Source organism: Choloepus didactylus, chromosome 1 (genome assembly GCF_015220235.1).
Source record: "Choloepus didactylus isolate mChoDid1 chromosome 1, mChoDid1.pri, whole genome shotgun sequence".
Classification (NCBI taxonomy): domain Eukaryota; kingdom Metazoa; phylum Chordata; class Mammalia; order Pilosa; family Megalonychidae; genus Choloepus; species Choloepus didactylus.
In genome coordinates, this window is record NC_051307.1 from 221,975,099 (window position 1) to 221,995,613 (window position 20,515).

At 36.5% G+C, this 20,515-nt stretch overlaps 1 non-coding gene across 1 annotated transcript; it reads left to right on the top strand.

Annotated features, from left to right (window-relative positions):
* The first annotated feature begins 19,985 nt into the window (after nucleotides 1–19,985).
* Nucleotides 19,986–20,089, top strand: LOC119510435. Its single transcript, XR_005211936.1, has one exon. It is a non-coding gene; the product is annotated as a U6 spliceosomal RNA (small nuclear RNA).
* The last annotated feature ends 426 nt before the right edge of the window (nucleotides 20,090–20,515 follow it).

Genomic DNA, 20,515 nt, shown 5'->3' on the forward strand with positions numbered 1-20,515 from the left:
GGATGCCCACCAGAAAAACGGTAGATGGAGTGATGGCAGGCAAAACCAATTAACCCAACCCACAGGAAGGGTTCAGAATTCAGTTTAAAGTATTTATTAAATATCCACTCTATTCTGTTACTGTATTAAAATTTAAAAAATCTCCATGGAACTACACTACACAGTGAACCCTAAGTTAAACCATGAACTATAGTTAATAGTACAATTATAAAAATGTTCTTTCATCATTTGTAACAAATGTTTCACACTAATGCAAGGTATTAATATTAGGGTGGTATGTGCAAATCCTCTATTTTATGAATGATTGTTTTGTAAATCCACAACTTCTCTAACAGAGAAAAAAATCTACTTTAGGTGTTATAGCAATGATAAAAATATTAATACTCATGATGAAATGACAGCCTACTAGAGGAGATTTTAGATTTATCTATCTACTTGTATTTGTTTTATATGTAAATGATATATGTATTACTACATACAAGGCAATATCTGATACATACCATTAGAAATTGTTTTATATGTAAATTATATATGCATTACTAAAGACAATGTCTGATAAATACCACTAGAAAAGCAAAAGCAAATTGCTTTGGGATTTTAGAAGTTGGAGGTGTTAGAATCAGTTAGGGGGCTCCAGAAGAGTTTAATACATGAGATGGTATTTGATTTAGTGGGTGGAGATGGGGGATAATATATAGTGCATTCGTACAAGCATAGGGAAACTTGGGTTATCTAAAGCAGAGGTGGCAAATTGAAGTGGACAGAAATGGTACACAGATATGTTTTATTTAGCCAGCAGAATGTTTTGATTTTAAAAATCGAATTCATTTCCAACATTTAAAGTTTGGTAGATTTTACCAGTTTTCTGGCTTTTCTTTAAAGAAAAATGAGTCTTGGTTCTGTGGGCTAACATTGTCAAGTAGGTGGTGGGCTGGCCCTCGGTGGCATCTCCTCCTGCTAGGCAGAGCCTGGGCCCATAGCCTGCCAGGGGCCACCAGCTACTGTTGTTCTAGACTCACGGTCTGCTTCATTTGTAGGAATTGCGCAGCTCATCGTGGCAGAGACCACTGCTATTCTACCAAAATCCATTCTCCCTTTTTCCTACAGTGATAGGAATTAAAATTGAATGCATAACTAGACTACAATTCCCAAGCATTTCTACAATTAGCGTGGCTGTTTAACTAGTTTATTCCAATGGAAAATGAGCGAAAACGATGGTTTCTACTTTGTGGCCAAGGCTTCGCCTCCTTGCTTCATTTCTTCCTCCTCTAGCACATACAGAGGACAAGCAAACCCTGGAGTAGTACTACTCACAGTACGGTCTGCAGACTGTTTGTTACTGGATCATGGCTAGATGGCAGAAATTAACATAATTTATAAATTTTTAGTAATTTGACACGGCAGTGACATACAAGAACAAGACACTAATTGTCTATGTGCTAGGATTGCCAGATAAAATGTGGATGCCCAGGTAAATGTGAATTTCAGACAATCAACTTGTCTGGCCAGGGCCTTAGTTTCCTGGCCACTATGAAATACTTCTGAAGTAACATCCATATGTCTACCAACAGTCTCTTCAAAGCAACCTAGACTTTTTTCTATCAAGTGCCTCACAGTTCTTTCAGGCTCTACGGATTACCCAATTTGAAAGCTGTTTCCACATTTTTAGGTATTTGTAATAACAGCACCCTACTTTCCAGTAACAAGACTTAGTTTCCCAGCTTCTGTGAGAAATACCATACATAGGTTGGCTTAACAATGGGAATTTATTGACTCATGTTTTCAGAGGATGGAAAGCTTGCCTCCTCCCATGATTGGGAGCATTCTGGTTGGGTTCCTTGGTTTTCCTGCCATGGGGTGATATCCTCTCCTTTCTCTTATTATTTTGTTCACTTCCGGCTTCCAGAGCCTCCCTGTGGCTTTCTCTTTTATAAGGCCTCCAGTAATAGGATGAAGACCCATCCTGATTTCATTGTCCATACCTTAACAAAAAATAATATATTCAAAAGGTCCTATCTACAATGATTTTACACCCACAGAAATGAGATTAAGATTTAGAACATGTTTTTTTCCTGGAATTCATAATCCAACCTAGCAAATAGGCATTAGAAATGTGTCAAAATGTATGTTACATGGAAAAGGGAAATTGAGGTTACAGATGGAATTAAGTATACTAATCAGATGACCTTAAAATAGGAAAATTATTCTGGATTAATGGGCACACCCAGTGTAAACATAAGGCTCCTTAAAAGTAGAAACGGGAGGAAGAAGAGGTCAGAGTGATGCAATATAAGGACTCAGACTAATGATGCTGGCTTTGAGATTGGAGGAAGGAGCCAGGAGCCAAGGAATATGGGTCACCTCTAGAAACTGCAGAGAGCAAGGAAACAGATTCTCCCCTAGAGCTTCCAGATGGGAATGCAGCCTTGCCAACATCTTGATTTTAGCCCAATGAGACCCAAGTTAGAATTCTAACCTACAGAACTGTAAGATAATAAATTGGTGTCGTTTCAAGTCAAAGTTTGTTGTGATAGAATATTAATACCACACATTTTTTTTTAGTGTAATTGTCCTAATATTGCATGTGGCAGATTTATACTAAAGAATACAATAGATGGCAAGTACCCTGAGTTCCTAAAGTGAAGAGAGAGCTCACCAAAGCAGGATATTCTAAGAGCTGGCAAACCAGGGTCTGGTCAGTGTTTGAGAACAACCCCTTTGACTTACATGGGCAATTAAGGTTAGTGGGAAGGATGAAAAAGGTGGTGGGGTGGTACAGACTTTTGTTTTCATACCATCCCCCCATCAGGGACAGGAGGGTTGTGTGTCCTTCTACCTAGACCCAAGTGAGATACGATAGCAGGGAAACATTAATGGAGGTGGATGTCTAGCCCTTCTGGTATAGACTTGTGGTACTAGAGCAAAGAGTGAGAAGCTGTACTTACTTTCACGCTTAGGAAGGCGTTTGCAGGGCACTGTGACAGGACCCATGAGAACTGTTGGGGGGCACCAAATGACCCAAGAGAGGGCTGAATAATAGGAAATCCAGGGATAGAAAAGGAAGCTGGAGGCATTGCTGGTATCATACATCTTGGGTCATATGTCCCCCAGGGGAAGGTGTCCCAGAAACCACTGAAGAGCCCCCAAGTGAAGGGGTCTGCATTCGTACTTCTACCACCCTCTATAAGGGTCAGATCATAAACCACAGCAGCCATCCTGGGCTCGATTCCTTAGGCCTCAGACACTGAGCTGGTGAGGAAGCTGTGGAAAGATGGGCAGGGGGAAGGGGCCAACCATACCTGCTTTATTTATTATAGACTTCTCTGTTGAAGAGGGAGGAGAACAATTTTAAATTTAGAATTATGATATACTTCAGTCAGGACTTTTTAGTTACTGAAATGAGACTGTTCTTGTGACTTCAAAGAAAGTAGAGAAGCTATGAGACTTGCCTAACTTTTCGTGTAAGAGAAGGAAAAGGACTAGTTCACAGTGCAAGCTGGAAGAGAGAATGGGAGGGAAAAATACCCACTTTTTTGTATGATTGTACCCTGTTGAGTCTAGAATTTTTCATCACATCAGTTACACAAACAACAGAGTGGTTTGTAGACTCAAGGAAACAAATTGGGCACTAAAACAATGTCATTACAGAACAGGTACAATAATTAGAAATACTGATGAAGAGAATCAACATTGAAGACTGAATTATTAACTTAGAGGGAAGATTTGACATAATCACAGAGAATCTAGATGAGATTAAAAAAATACAAATGCTAATAGATAAATAAGACCAAAACAACCAGTGTAAGAATAACTGGTCTCACTGTGGTGGATACTCTCCAAAAGGCAAAAAAAAAAAAAAAAAAAGATGCATTTGGAGGTATAGCACAAAAGAATTTCCCTGATGTGGTGAAAGAACCAAATCTGCATATCAATAACACACACTGCTTTAGGAGCATGTTCAGTCCTTCAGGTTTCCAGGCAGAAAAAGACAATTGCTTACCTGTGGGAAGAAATCAGACTGGCTTCAGACTTTTCCTTAGAAATGTACAATGCCTGAAGACAAAAAGCCATGTCTCCAGCATTTTGAGTGGCGCAAAAGACCAGTCAAGGAAACATGCGTTTATTTCTAGCGGTTACAGAGAAACTCAGGGAACGTATGTCCTATGAGCCCTGTTCACAGAGAAACAGATCTTGAAAATCAGAGCCAGCCAGTGGGGAGACCAATCAGGCTAAAGAATCCAGGCAGGTCACTGGCCAGAATGATAAAAGGTCTGGTGGGGAACATGTACTGTTCTAAAGTGTAAATATCACTTTGTGGTGGAGATAGGAAATTAACTCAGTCAATATCCATTCTAGCCTCTTTTTATATTGCAAGCTTCTTCTTGGGGGTTGGACCATGTTCCCCCACAAAAGACAAGTTCAAGTCTTAATCTGCATTCCTGTGGGTGGGAACCTATTAGTAAATTGGACCTTTGAAAATGTTATTTTTTTAAGGTGTGGACTCATTAGTGAACAGGATCTTTGAAGATCCTGTTTAGATGAGGCTAAACTGAATTGGGGTGGGCCTTAAATTATAAGGCTGAACTCCTTATAAGGAGAGGAAATCAAGACGGAGACACAAACGATTGAGCAAAAGAAGTAGAAGTCAGGAGAGAAAGCCACATGATGGAGTCAGAGAGGCAAGCCAAAGAGCCCCAAGGGTGGTGACAAGCCAGCACCAGAACACTACAGACTCCAGGAGAAAGCATGGGCTGTCAAGTCCTTGATTTTGGACTTCTAGCCTCTGAAAGTATGAGATGATAAATTACTGTTCTTTAAGACAGCCCACTGTATGGCATTTGTCTTGCAGACCTGGCAAACTAAGACACTTGTGAAAGTAAATCCTTCATTTCCCAGCATCCCTTAATTTATATTGTGCCAATTGGATGCTCCAGAGAAAGTTCAGAAGGCGGAAATAAAGTGTTACCACACTTCTGCTCTCTCTGCTTGCAGACACCAGAGGGGAAGCCTGGAGTTTTCTGTCACAATGTTTCAGTGAGTAATCAAGAGCTTGGGGTGTTGAAGCAGGATGCAGGGCGTCCAATGTTTTTTTTTTCCTGCCAACGTGGGTCTAGCAAGCAGGGTGAAGCTCTGAAATCAATAGTTGTGATGACAGTGATTTTTCTGATACCCATCTTTCCCTTGAGTTTGTTTTAATGTGGCTTCTCAGTGTCCCATTTGCCTGATTGTGGTAGAAGTAACTCTCTTTTTGAACCAGTTCTTTGATATTTCAAAGCAGTGTTTCTCAACCTCAATATTACTCACATTTTGGACTAAATAATTCTGTTTTGGGGGGCTGTGTGTACACTGTAGGATGCTTAGCAGCATCCCTGGCCTTTACCTCCTACCCAGCTATGACAATCCAAAATGTCTCCAGACATTGCCAAATAACCCCATGCGTGTATGCAAAATTGCCCCTGGTTGGGAACCTTTTGTTGAAAATCATAAAGCCTACTTCTCCAGTCCTTCCAAACATTTGGTTTTGTGTTGTAGAAGATTTGAACACAAGGCCTAAAATAGTTCCACAGAGCAGGAATTTGGAAAAGGGAGCTCAGCATGGTTTTCTCTTTATGGTGGAGTTCTATTTAGGGAGATCAAATTAATTTCTGTTGAGGGGATATAGCATAAGCAGTGATTAGGTGTCACCTCATCCCAAATCCTTTCTGTGATTCATTGAGGAGTCTTTTTCATTCTCACCAATCTTGTGGCCTAGGTTTTAAAATGTTAGAAAACCATACAGCAGAACCTTGTTCCAAACAGAGAGTTTATTGCCTCAGTCTATTTCCCAGTAAGTATTTTTAATGTTTATTATTGTTAGTGTTATATTATTACCCTAATAGGTATCAATCCTTATCCTATATTTTGATAAATTATAAAATGCCTGTTTCTTATACTACTTCCTCTCTTCTTTCCACTATTGAATTTTGGATGAACTTTTTATAGCATCATTCTTTGTGAATTACAGATTATAATAAACACTTGTTTTAGGAAATCTGAAAAATAATAAAAAAAATTAAAAGTACAACAAAAATTACCTGTAATCTCATTAGCCTCAGACACCTATTGCTTGCATTTTGCTGCATTTTCTTTAAATATTTTCCTTGGAATATCACTATATGTGTGCATGTATATGTTTATGATGATATGATTTTTTAATCAAATTTGCCATATTTGTGTGTATATAGTTTCCATTATGCTTATTCCCATAGTTGTGTTTCATAGAATATTCTGTATAACATTGTAAGGAAAAACATGAATTTTCTTCGCAGTCTTCTAATTGGTCTTTTAAAGGCCAATCTTCTCCACTTTGTCCTGTGCCATCCATTTATTCAACAAATATTTATTAAGTACTTCCAATCCAGGGGGTTCTGGGTTAGATTCTGAGGATTTAATGATAAACAAGAAATGGTTTCTGCCCTTGAGGAACCCTCTCATCTGAGACAAATGAAGAAAGAAATAATTTCAATGCCATTTTCATTGCTGCCACTGCCACCAGCAGCTTCTTTGCCATTATTTAAAAATATGAATTAAGCTTCTGATTGCGCAAGGGACAGATTCAGACAGGAAGCTAGAAATCTAGGCAGAGATGCCGAAGCAGACACACATTTCTCAGTCGGTGAGCTGTTCACATCAATTGGAGGTTAAGGACAAGTGCATTTTAGCAGAAGAAGGCAAAGGTCAGTACCTAATTGGGAGGAGAGCGAGAGGAGATCACAGGCACAGTAAGCACTATCAGATTTTTACTCAGCCAGAACTTAAAGGAGCTTCAAAGCACAATAGTTGTAAAAGAGAGAGACTGAATAGTGGCACCAGCTAATGGAACATAATTTTATGCAGAATGTCACCTGTTGCTTTACATTTCAATGTCTGCAATGTTTTTTAAAAATAGAATAGTAGAGAAGTCATTTGCATGCACCCCCTACTTCCAAGGAGCCATGCCCCCAGCCATCACAAAGAGTGGAAGGAATTCCCAGTGACAAATCCCTGAACATTAGGAAGATTTCATTGAAATCTTACTGCAATTCCTTCTATCCAGGGTTTACATTGGCTAAACAATAGTGCAGTTTGCTCTTGCTGCCATATGGTCATGAAATTTTGTTGCTGAAAGATATCTGGCAAGGTATCCTTGATCCATGTCTTCTATCTGCGATGAAGAACCATTAAATAGATCCATGTGTCAGAGGTGGGGGATTGGATCCAGGGTGGGTGGGGGACTGCCTCCCTGCACCTGCTCATCCTACCTGCCCTTCCCCACTTTGGTCCTCAGCTACTTGCCCCGTTTCTTTCCAGAATTGCTGCAGTGGATGCTCCTGCTCCCATGGTTCTAAAGTTCTGTGGCCCCAGAGGACTGGTACCACAACCCCAAAATTCTTGGAAGATAATAGCTCATACGGAGAACTCTGACCAAGATGTGCTTATAGGAAAAGGGAAGGAGCCAGCAGGTAAAGTGCTTGCTAATATTCCCTTTGATGGACTGTTTTTAGACATAGCCATCCCACATGGCCGTGTTCTGTTGGGAAAGCTGACGCCAGCTTGAATTGGTTTTCTTTTCTTTCCTTCACTATCTCACTTCCCCCTTTCCCTCATTCTTGCTTCCCTAGGATGATACACCCCTCAATAAAGAGTGAACACATTTTTTTTTAAAAGCATGGCCTACCATGGCTTAATATTTACAGATCGCTCTTAATTTTGAATTTTATTTGATTTCAAAATCATAACTAAGAAATTTATAGGTCATCTCCCTGAACATTATTGCAAAAACAGCTGATTTCATATTGAACTAGCAATGGCACTGTACCTAACAGAAGGTCATTGTGGCAGTGGGGTGGGAAGTATTGGAATTAAAAGACCATATATGATTGGAGTCTCTCAGAGCAGGGTGTTTCAAGATGGCAGCTTTAAGTCACTGGGCCTCACCAGGGGAAAATGTAACTGTTTGTAATGAGAGAGTTAAATACACCAAAGCAAAAATTCCGCAGTGTACTTTGTGCGTTCCCAATCCTTAGCACCTGTCCCTGCAAAATGTGTTGTTGAAAATATAAAAAGACCAATGCATCATCCTGGTACATGCCATCCTCCAAATATCCAACTGGGTATTTTCATCAAGGTGTAGCAGATACCTTTTCAACAACAGTTTCAAAATGGAAATGGCACTGAGGGGAAACGCTTCAGGTATAAAATCATTCTACATGCTCAATATTCAATGGGATATTTTAAAATTAAAAAAAAAAATCCCTACAGAAGAAACTAACATTTTACTAGATGAAGTAAATTGGGGATATTGGCTGCTGAGAAATATTTGAAGGTCTATCTGAAGTACAGTCTAGCTGTACTGTCAATTTTTACTCCTGTCAAACAACTTAAAAAGACTTTCAGAAGCAGAAAGTTAAATCCCTAACTCTCGTACCCTGTGGGCTTAGTAATCAGACCAGAGCTCTCACATCCAGTAACCCTATGGTATCTGTTGGGGCAGAATTCTCAATACTTAATAAAATATTTATTTCCTGGTTAGTCCCAGTCCCAAGATTACTTTTCTGTAACTTATCTTTGGCAGCTCATTTCCTTTAAGGAGTTGTTTGTTATAAGAACCAATGGAAATGAATAATATATGTTTTAAAAACTGCCCTTTTCCACTGCATCATTATGTCCCACTGTGTTTTTAGGAGCATATGTGTTAGTGGAGTGTTTGCAGTATTCATGACTTGAACTTCTAATTTATGGGCTCTTAAAGGTACACTAATCATCAGCACACTAATTATTGATATTGTACTCTGAGGATTTTTCTCTCTGAATCCTTACTGGCAAAATGAAAGCTCTTAAAAGTAATATTCAGCCACTTCCATAATAAACATGGCAGGTCAGCCTGTAACATGGGCCACTGGTATTGATATGTGGATAGTGTTATTATAAGAAGTTATTTACTACATGAAATGCCAACCTTGCCAATTTTTAAATGTTAATAGCCTTATGGTGAAGATGAAAGGTTTATGTTTCCTACCTAGAGATTTCAGAATTTCTTAAGCCTGGCATGAGAATGGCTTGATTATCTAATAAGTCATTTTTACATCTTCTTTAATTACAGGTATTTAGAAATTTTATAAATTTAAAATAAAGGTTTCTGGAATGTTGTATATAACAATTGAGTCTAAGTGTTCCAAAAGTAGGTTTCAAAAGCAGAGATGAAAAATGATACTTCATGAGATAAATAGTTATATATAATAAATCTTTTGAAGATTAATAACTTGTTTCAGCCATTTTAAGACCATGAAAGTATCATTCTTTCATAATTTCTTGTGTTTGGTTAGCATTTTTAGCTAAATGAGACTAGTTTAAGACTGAATTTAATATGCTGGATTTACTTACGTTTTTGAGAGGACAGATCTCCCTGTTTGTCAGGGGGCGGGGAGATGGAAATGAATAAAAATAAATTTTAAATAGATTATGTGGATTTGCCTAAGCCAATCCAGAATGTGTAACTGTAGTTATAGGAAATCTAATTGACTCACTAAGTTGAATGTATAATCTTTAGCAAATTAGAAAGTGTTGCCCAGGGCCCAGCTTATCCTAAGAGACTTTGCCTAAATTTCTATAAAAGGTTTAGTTCATTGCTTAATATTTATTTACTGTATGTGAAGCTGCTTTTAAAATGCTCAATTCAAAATATTCCTCATTTTTGGAGAATACCACTTAGGCCTACTTTCTCTTATTTGATTGCATACTAATTTTAATATTTTGGGAGGCTAACCCTGAAGTCCTTATTTTTGGGGATGGTTAAAACTTGCCCACATTATTCATGGGATGCTACTATAATTAACAATAGCTTATGTACATGTTATTTGTTAGCTATATAAATGGTACCACTAAATATAGTAATAATATTTACCTAAATACTTACTTAAAATAGAAAATCTATATGCATTCCTTATCTGAATTTACTTGTGATTTCAGGAGATTCATGGAAATGTATTACCTTAGCAAATTTGAATTTAGGGAACAGACAGAAATTTCTGTGACTATGCATAATCTTAAAATTGGAATTTTCATTAACATCTTTGAGAAACACATTTTCTGCAATGATCAAGTTGAAAACAAATACAAATATTAAAATAATTTGGCAATTATACACGATAACTTTCTAATCACCTAATAGTATAAAGAAGTGGAAAATAGATAAAATTTATTGATTTACAATCATCAAATATAATCATTTGTCTTTCAGTATATTCATTTCCAGTCTTTTATCTACACATGGGCTTTAAAAATTTTTAATAGTGATATATATTCAAATATATCATGAAATTCCATTTTACATTATCCTTATGCTATAAATAATTTTCCATGTAATTACGAGGTCATTATTTATATAACAAAAATGACTGTATAGAAAGGTAAAGGAATGGGATATATAGTAACGATGACATGAAGATGTCAGGTAATTCCTCCTGCACACACACAAAAATTTTTTTTAAATAGGACAAAAAATTAAAAACAAATATTTAATGACCCTGAATAATATCAAAGGAGGCAGAAACTTGAGAGGAGTTTACTCATAAAAGACAACTAAAATCCAAATTAAAAGTACAATACCATTTAAAATTGTAAATTCATTTACAAGTGAAATAATTAAGTATACATTTAACAAAACATGAACAGAATTTGTATGCTAAAAATTAGAAAATACTGATAAAAGAAATCAAACAAGGCTTAAATTAATGTAGGGACATAGCATTTCATGGATTGGAAGAGTCAACTCAACAGTAAAGCTGTCAGTTCTCCCCAATTTAATCTATAGGTTTAATGCAATCCCAAGAAGATTTTTTGGTAGACATAGACAATCTAATCCTAAAATTTTATAGAAAGGCACAATTCCTACATTGTTAAAACAATCCTGACAAAAGAGAATAAAGTGGAAGGAATCACTAAGGCCTACTACACAATTACAGTAATGGCGACAATAAGGTATTAGCAGAGTGATAGACACATAAAAGGGACAGAATACAAACCCAGACCCAGAGACAGACCCACACAAATATGCTTGAGTGAATTTTTACAAAGGTATGAAAGCATGTCAATGGAGGAAGAACTACTGTTTCAACAAATGATGCTGCAGCAATTTGACATTCATAGGTTAAAAAAAAAATGAACATTGACAGAACACTTTGAAAAAACCTCACACATAAAAAATGCACCTCAAAATAAAGCATGAGCTTAAATGTAAACAACAAAATATTTAGGAAAAAGCATAGGAGAAATTCTTTAGGACCTAGGGCTAGGCAAAGATATCTTTTACTTGGCATCAAAAGAACAATCCTTAAAGGGAAAAGATAAGTTGGATTTCATTGAAATTAAAAAAGTTTTCTGTTAGGAGGATGAACAGACAATCTACAGACTAGAAGAAAATATATGAAGCCACATATATGACAGAGGACTCATATCTAGAATATATAAAAACTCTCAAAACCCAACCTTAACCAACAATCCAATTAGAAAATCAACAAAAGACATGAATAGACATTTCACTGAAGAGAGATGGCAGATAATTACATTAACATATCATTAGTGAACATGGTAGTGTCAGACATGCCCTGAAAAAGTCTCTCCTCAAAAACGAGTTATAAAAGGAGAAATCCACTTGCTTGGGACTCTGGAGAAGGATAGAGATTGGAGAAGGACTCTGCAAATGCTAAATCAAAGAAAAGGATTAAAAACACCAAAAATGGTAGGATATCTATGACCCAGATCCACCAGTCTGGACCCCTCCCACTCAGACATGGTCCCACACATCTTAAGAGCCACACGGAGGCAGCATGGAACAGGTACCTCCTGCCATCAGTGCAGACCATAGAACCCCATAGAACCACTCACAACAGGGAATTAGAACCCCACACATATCCAGGCATGGGGACCCCAGTCCACAGAGATGCAGGGAGGAGCACAGTGACTGACTGACTAGAATGATGTAAAGAAAGGCTCCCAGGAAGTAAAAGAGACAATGGCAGAACTGTTGGGAAGATTTGCACACACACAGCCCAGTCTCTGATCACTGGGCCACCTAAATGAAAAAAAGCGGACCTTTTTGGATTGACTCAAACTGGCTCCCTGAGGTAGATACGCTAACAGGGAAGTAACTGGAGGAAGAAAAGCCTCATAGAAAATAAGGGAGAGGGGACTGAACTGCAGAAAGGCTGGGCAGGTCTCAGAACTGGAAAGTGTAATAAAAAGGGGGCACTGAGTGAGGTAGAGAAGTTAGACTAATCATAGTACCTGGGGAGAAAATTCTGCACAAAAACAAACAGAACAGATCATGATTTCCAACAAGGAACAGAGGAATGGAAACTTTCTGCTGGAGGTGAAACCATTTGTACATAAAAGGACAGTCTTAAGTTGTACTGCACACCCTGGGCAAGAATCAGGTGCAGAGAAACTGAGAAAATCTGAAGAGTTAAACATGGGCTACTCTAAAGGTCAAGTATATTAGACCAAGCATCAAAGAAAAGCCTTAACATGTAGCCAATCTAAAATAAACCCCTAGGTAAGAGGAAGAAACTGATCTTCAGAGTTAGCACATAAAAATAATAAGATGCCTAGATATCAGCAAAAATTATAAGGCATACTAAGAAATAGGAATATATAGCTCAGTCAAGGGGACAAATTAAAACCTCAGAGGAAACACAGACTTTGGAAAAACTAATCAAAGAAGTTCAAACAAAAATCCTAAGTCAATTCAAGAAGATGATGGAAAATAATCATAAAGAGATAAAGGATTTTAAGAAGACAATATATGAACATAAAGAAGACTTTGAAAGTACAAAAAGAAATATATCAGAAATTATGGGGATTAAAGGCACAATAGTAGAGATTAAAAATATGTTAAAGGCATACAACAGCAGATTTGAACATGCAGAAGAAAGAATCAGTGAACTAAAAGATAGGATAATCAAAAGCATACAGTCAGAAGAACACATAGAGAAAAGAATAAAAAAAAATGAACAGGGATTTGAGTGACAGCACAAAGTCCACAAAAATACTGCATGGGTGTCCTAGAAGAAGAGAAGGGAAAAGGAGCAGAAAAGTATTTGAGGAAATAATGGTCCCAAATTTCCCAACTCTTATGGAAGACATAAATACATAAAAAGTACAATATGCTCCAAACAGAATATATCCTAATAGCCCTACTCTGAGATGCATACCAATCAGAATGATAAATGGCAAGGATAAAGAGAGATTTCTGAAAGCAGCAAAAGTGATTTGTCATATACAAGGGAACAGCAATAAGATTAAGTCCTGATTTCTCATCAAAAACCATGAAGGTTAGAAGGCAGTGGTATGATATGTTTAAGGAACTGAAAGAAAAACAAAACTGCCAACCAAATATTCTTTATCTGGCAAATCTCTCCATCAACAATGAGGAAGACTTTAAAATATTCACAGATGAACAGAAACTGAGTTCATCAACAAGGGATCTGCCCTATAAGAAATACTAAAGGGAGTTCTGCAGGCTGAAGTGATAAGACAGGAGAGAGTGGCTTGGAGTAATGTGGAAAATGAAGATTATCTCTAAGGGTAACTAAAAGGGTAAATGCAAAACCCTACAGTACTGTAACCTCAATATATATCTTTAATCTTTAATTCCAGTAAGAGTTAATATACAATTGAAGAAGAAATACTCATATTTCCTGATAATGGACACATAAAATATAAAGAGGAAATGTGGAAAAAAAACAACATAAAGAGGAGAAACAGAGGGGAATCAGAGCAGAGAACATGTATGCTATTGAAGTTAAGTTGGTTTCTGTTCCAGTTTGTTAGTGCAGCTGTTACGCAAAATACCAAAAATGGATTGGCTTTTATAAAGGAGGTTTATTTGGCTACAAATTTACAGTTCTGTGGTTATGAAAGTGTCCAAACTAAAGCATCAACAAGAAGATAACTTCACTGAATAAAGGCCGATGGTGTCCGAAACACCTCTGTCAGCTGGAAAGGCATGTGGCTGGCATCTGCTGATTCCAGGTTGTGTTTTCAGCTCCCCTCTCTTTCAGCTCCTATGCATCCTTGCTTCTTTCTCCCAAGGCATTTCTCTTTAAGCATCTGGGAGTCCTTTCTTAGCTTCTCTGGGACAAACTCTGGGCTTCATCTCTTAGCTTAGCATCTCCAAATGTCCATCTGTCCACAACTCCAACCATCTCTAAACATCAGCAAGCATCTGGGGTCTGTGTCAGCTCTTAGCTTCTCTCTTAAATACTCCAGTGAGCTAATCAAGACCCACCCTGAATGGGTGGGGCCCACACCTCCATGGAAATAATTTAATCAGAGGTTCTACCCTAATCAACAGACTAATAAGTCTGCCCCCACAAGATTGCTTTAAAGAATATGGCTTTTCTGGGGGATATAATGCATCCAAACCAGCACAGTATCCTTTCAAATTAGTAGGTTATAGGCTTGTGTTGTGTAATACAAACCCCAGGGTAACCATTAAGAATAGATTTTGAAAATCTGCAGAAGTGGAAATGAGAAAGGGTCAGTCAGATACATCACAAAAGATCAACTATACACACAAGGAGGCTGCAATAAAGGAAACAGATACAAAAAAAAGATGTAATACATATAAAAACAAAGGAAAAAATGGCTGAAGTAACTACTGCCTTAGTAAAAACACTGAATGTTAATGGATTGAACTCCTCAATCAAAAGACTCAGATTAACAGAATGGATAAAAAAGCATGATCCAATTACATGTTGTTTACAAGAGACTCACCCAAAGACACAAATATGTTGAAAGTGAAAGGATGGAAAGGCATTTCATGCAAATAGTAACCAAAAGAGAGCTGGGGCAGCTGTGCTAATATCAGACAATATAGAGGTAAATCAAAAGCTGTTACAAGAGACAAAGAAGGACATTATATATTAATAAAACTGTCAATCCACCAAGAAGAAATAACAATCATAAATATTTAAGCACTTAACCACAGTGCTCCGAAATACATGAGGCAAACACTGGCAAAACTGGAGGGAGAAGTAGACATCTCTATAATAATAGTTGGAAACTTCAATACACCACTATCATCAATAGATAGAACACCTAGATGGAAGACAATAAGGAAACAAAAAACTTGAGTAATATGATACATGAACCTAATAGACTTAACAGACATATATCCCAAAGTAGCAGAGTACTCATTCTTCTGAAGTGCGCATGGATCATTCTTGAGGATTTTGGGTCACAAAACAAGTCTCAATAAACATTCAAAAATTTAAATTATACATCTTCTCTGACCACAATGGAATGAATCCAGAAATCAAAAACAGGCAGAGAACTGGAAAATACACAAACATATGGAAGTTTAGTAACACACTGTTAAACAATCAATGGATCAAAGAAGAAATAACAAGGGTAATCAGTAAATATCTTGAGATGAATGAAAATGAGAATACAACATATCCAAACTTATGGGATGCAATGAAAGCCATGCTCAAATGGAAATTTATAGCCCTAACTATTTACATTAAAAATGAAAAAAAACAGCTAAAATTGAAAACCTAACTACACACCTGGAGAAACCAGAAAAAGAATACCAAACTAATCCCAAAGCAAGCAGAAGGAAAGAAATAACAAAGATGCCAGAAATAAATGAAATTGAGAATTAAAAAAACCAATGGGGACCATTAGCAAAATCAAAGGTTGGTTCTTTGAAGATCAATAAAAGTGACAAACCTGTAGCTAGACCGACAAAGAAAAAGAGAGAGGATGCAAATAAATAAAACCAGAAATAAGAGGCGAACATTACAACTGACCCCACAGAAATAAAAAGGATCATAAGATACTGTGAACAACTCTATGCCAACAAATTAGACATTTTAGATGAAATGGAAAAATTCCTAGAAACACATGAGCAACCTACACTGACATTACAAGAAACAGAAGATCTAAACAGAGCAATTATGAGTAAAGAGATTTACTCAGTCATCAAAAACCTCCCAACAAAGAAAAGCCCAGGACCAGATGGCTTTCACAGGGAAATTCTACAAACATTCCAAGAAGTATTAATACCAATCCTGCTCAAACTCTTCCAAAACAATTGAAGAGGAGTGAATTCTAACTAACTTATTCTGTGACTCCAACATTACCCTTATATCAAAGCCAGAAAAAGATACTACAAGAAAATTACAGACCAATTACTTTTATGAATGTAGGTGTAAAAATTCTCAAGAAAATACTAGGAAATTGAATCCAACAGCACATTAAAATAATTATACACCATGATCAAGTGATCCCAGGTGTGCAAGGGTGGTTCAACATAAGAAAATCAGTTAATGTGATACACCACATTAACAGAACAAAGGGGGGGGGGAACCATGTGATCATCTCAATTGCCACAGAAAAGGCATTTGACAAAAACCAGTATCCTTTCTTGAAAAAAACACTTAGCAGCATAATTCACAATTGTCAAAAGATGGAAACAACCCAAGGGTCCATCAGCCAATGAGTGGATAAACAAAATGTGTTATATACATCCAATGGAATATTATTAGGCCATATAAAGGAATCAAGTTCTGATACATGCGACAACATAGATGAACCCTGAAGACACCATGTTAAGTGAAGTAAGCCAGACAAAAAAAGGACAAATACTGTATGATCTCACTGATACGAAATAATTAGAATAGGCAACCCCTAAGAGTCAGATTCTGGAGTATGGGCTGCCATGGACCAGGTTGGGGGTTGGGAATGGGGAGTTAATTCTTGTGTTGCACAGAGTTTCTATGTGGGTTGATTGTAAAGTTTTGGTAATGGATGGTGGTGATGGTAACACAATATTGTGAATGTAATTAACAGCACTGAATTACATATGTGAATATGGCTAAAAGGGAAAAATTTAGGTTATGTATATGGTAATAGAATAAAATTTAAAAAAAATAGGACTGTTGAATACATACAGTGAGCCCTATTATAAGCAGTGGACTATAGTTAATAATACAATTATTAAAAATGTTCTTTCATGAATTGTAACAATTATACCACACTAATGCAAGGCTTTAATAATAGGGTTGTATTTGGAACTCTGTATTTCTTGTATTTCATGCATGCCTTTTCTGTAAACCTATAGTTTCTCTAACAAAAAAACAAAAACAACAAAAAAACATCATTAGCCGTAAGGGAAATACAAAATAAAACCACATATGATATCACTACACACTACCACTCAGAATGGCTAAAATAGATTTAAAAAAAAAAAAAGTAACAACACCAAATGTGATGAGGATGTGGAGAAATTGGATCACTATGCTGGTGGGAATGCAAAATGGTACAGTCTGCCTGGAAAACAGCTTGGGAGTTTCATTTAAAACTAAACATGCAACTACCATATGACCCAGCAGTTGTACACTTAGGCATTTATCCCAGAGAAGTGAAAACTTATGTTCACACAAAACCTGTATGCAAATGTTCATGGCAGCTTTATTTATAATTGCCCAAAATTGGAAACTGCCAGATGTCCTTCAGGTGAATGGTTAAACAAAATGTGGTATATTCATACTGTAGAGTACCACTCATCAATAAGAAGGAAATAACTATTGATACATTCCACAACTTGGCTGAATCTTCAGGGAATTATTCTGGGTGAGAAAAGCCAATTCCAAGAGTTTGCATAATAATGATTGCATTTGTATAACATTTTTGAAATGACAAAGTTGTGTAAATGAAGAACAGATTAGTGGTTAGTAGGGATTAAGGGGGTATGGGGTGGAAGGAGGGAGATGTGGTCACAAAAAATGCAACGTGAGGGATTCTTGTGGTGATAGAGTCAAAAACCTACACATGTGATACAATTTTATAGAAATAAATCCACCCCACCTGTACACACACACATGCACATAAGGAAACAAATAAAACTGGGGAAATGTGAATAAGATCAATGGATTGTATCAATCTCAATGTCCTGATTGTAAGATTGTATAATAGTTTCATAAAATGTTATCATTGTGAGAAACAATAAGTTCACATGGGATTTCTCTATTATTCCTTATAATCATGGCAAGAACTATAAATTTGTGATTTTCCTTTCCCAATAGGCTTCCCAGACTCTCTTACTTATTTGAGAGAGTAGATAAAAGAGTTCAGAGAACAGAAAAGGTGGATCTTTAAAGAGAAAATTTTAGAATTGAAAGAGCTTCAGAAGACTGAAGTTGAAATTCTAAGAGTATAAACTCTTCTCAAATCCTAGGGTAACCACAAAACTACATATGCTTGAGGTACCCAGAGGAGCCCAGAAAAAATGAGACAGACATTGGAGGGTGAGCTACCTTTGAAATGCAGAGCTGTTGCTGTTCAGGTTTGTGAGTTTATTGAATCTTTGAGCATGTTCCCCTAATAATGCACAACTCAAGCGACAAAAGTGAAACACTTCCTGATCTGAGATATCAAAGATACAAAACTGAGACTGGCAAAAGGGGAGAGACCCCAGAAAGAAAATAAAAACAAAGAAAGTGAACACAAAACCTGAATATAAAGTCTTCCCAAATCTTTGGCTAGCAACTAAAATATGCAGGCACTGGGAGACTCCAGGGGTCAGGCTAAACAAGCAGTAGCTGGGAACCAAAAATATTGAGCAAATGCCAGCTGTTGCACACAACAGGGGAGAATATTTTACAGTGTGAGCCCAGGCAAGTTTTAATTGCCTACTAGAACAACACTACTGACCACAACGCAACAATCCTCAGGACATCCCAGCATCATTACAAGGCATAATCTCTAATGCCTAGTTTCCAATAAAATATTGGATATGCAAAGAAACAGGAAAGTTCTCCTTTGCCTATACATGTGTCACAGTCAATAGAAATTGACATTGAGTGGGGCATGATGGATTGAGCAGACGAAGATTCCAAACAGGTAATTTTAATTACATTCAAATAATTGAAGAAAAATATAATATTAATAAGTAAACAGATAACGCATCTCAACAGAAGAATGAAGCTGTAAGAAAAAGCCCATGGAAATTCTAGAACTATAAAGAACAATACTGAATGAAAACCTCCCTAGATGGATTTTTAACAGATTTGAGGTGGCAGAATCAGTGAAATTAAACTTGGCTCAATAGAAATTATCCAATTTGAAAAATAAAGAGAAAAAAATTAGCAAAATGAACAACTCCCCAGAAAACTGTGAACAATATAAAACAGTCCAATATATGTGTGAATAGAATTCCACACAGCAAAGAAGGAGAGAAAAGACAGAAAAATTATTTGAATAAAGGATGGACAACATATTCCTATATTTGGTTAAAAAATTAACCTTGAGATCCAAGAAGCTCAATGAATGAAGCCCAAATGAGATACATATACATCCCCCCAAAGCCAATATCAGTACATCACAGTAAAACTTCAGAAAACCAAAGATATAGAGAAATCTTGAAAGCAGCAGGAGAAAAATGACATGTGCAAAGGACCAACAATATGATCACCAGAAACAATAGAAGCCAGAAGAATTCCGTATCAAGTACAACTATTCTCCAAATATGAAAGTTAAAATGAAATAGAAAGTTCCAGACAAAGAAATACCAAGAAAATTCATTGCTAACCAACTGGCACAATAAGAAATACTAGAGGAACATCTTTAGGTTGAAGGGAAATGACAGCAGATAGCAGCATGGATATTCTGATAGAAATGAGAAACATTGGAAAATACATACAAATATATTTTTTCTCTGAAGTTCTTAAAAGATATTGTGGGGTTTATAAGGTACTTTAATGTAATGTATATGATAACAATAACAAAAGAAGGAGGATAAATGAAACTACACTGTTTCAAGTTTCTAACATTTTACTAGAAGTAATACTTCAATATTAAATTAAAATAGATGTTCATAAGTTAATGATGCATATTATCCCTAAGTGACCCCTAAAAACAAAACAAATAAATATAGTTAAAAGCACATTAAAATGACATACTCAGTGCTTGCTTTGGCAGCACATATACTGTAATTGGAATGATACAGAGATTACCATGGCCGCTGTGTAAGGATGACACGCAAATTCATGAAGTGTTCCATATTTTTCCTTAATTACGATGTAGTGTTCGAATGTAAGAATGTTTTAATGTTTACTTATCCAGTCTCCTGTTGATAGCATTTAGATTGTTTCCTTTTTCCCTCCCTAATAATATCAATGCTGCATCAAAAATAAAATGACATACTTAAATATTTTCTGAAAATCACGTAAGGTAAGAAAATAGGCAGAGAAACAAACAGAAGTTGTGACAAATAGAAAACAAATAGCACAATGACAGACTTAAATCCAGTTATATATTCATTATGTTAAATATGAAAAGATTAAATATTTAAGGCAAAGATTGTGAGATTAGATTGAAAAACCAAGTTCCAATTATATTCTGCCTATAATAGATATACTTTAAATAGAGAGACATAGATAAACTGTAAGTAAAAGGATGAAAAAAGATACACTATGCAAATATTAAGCATAAG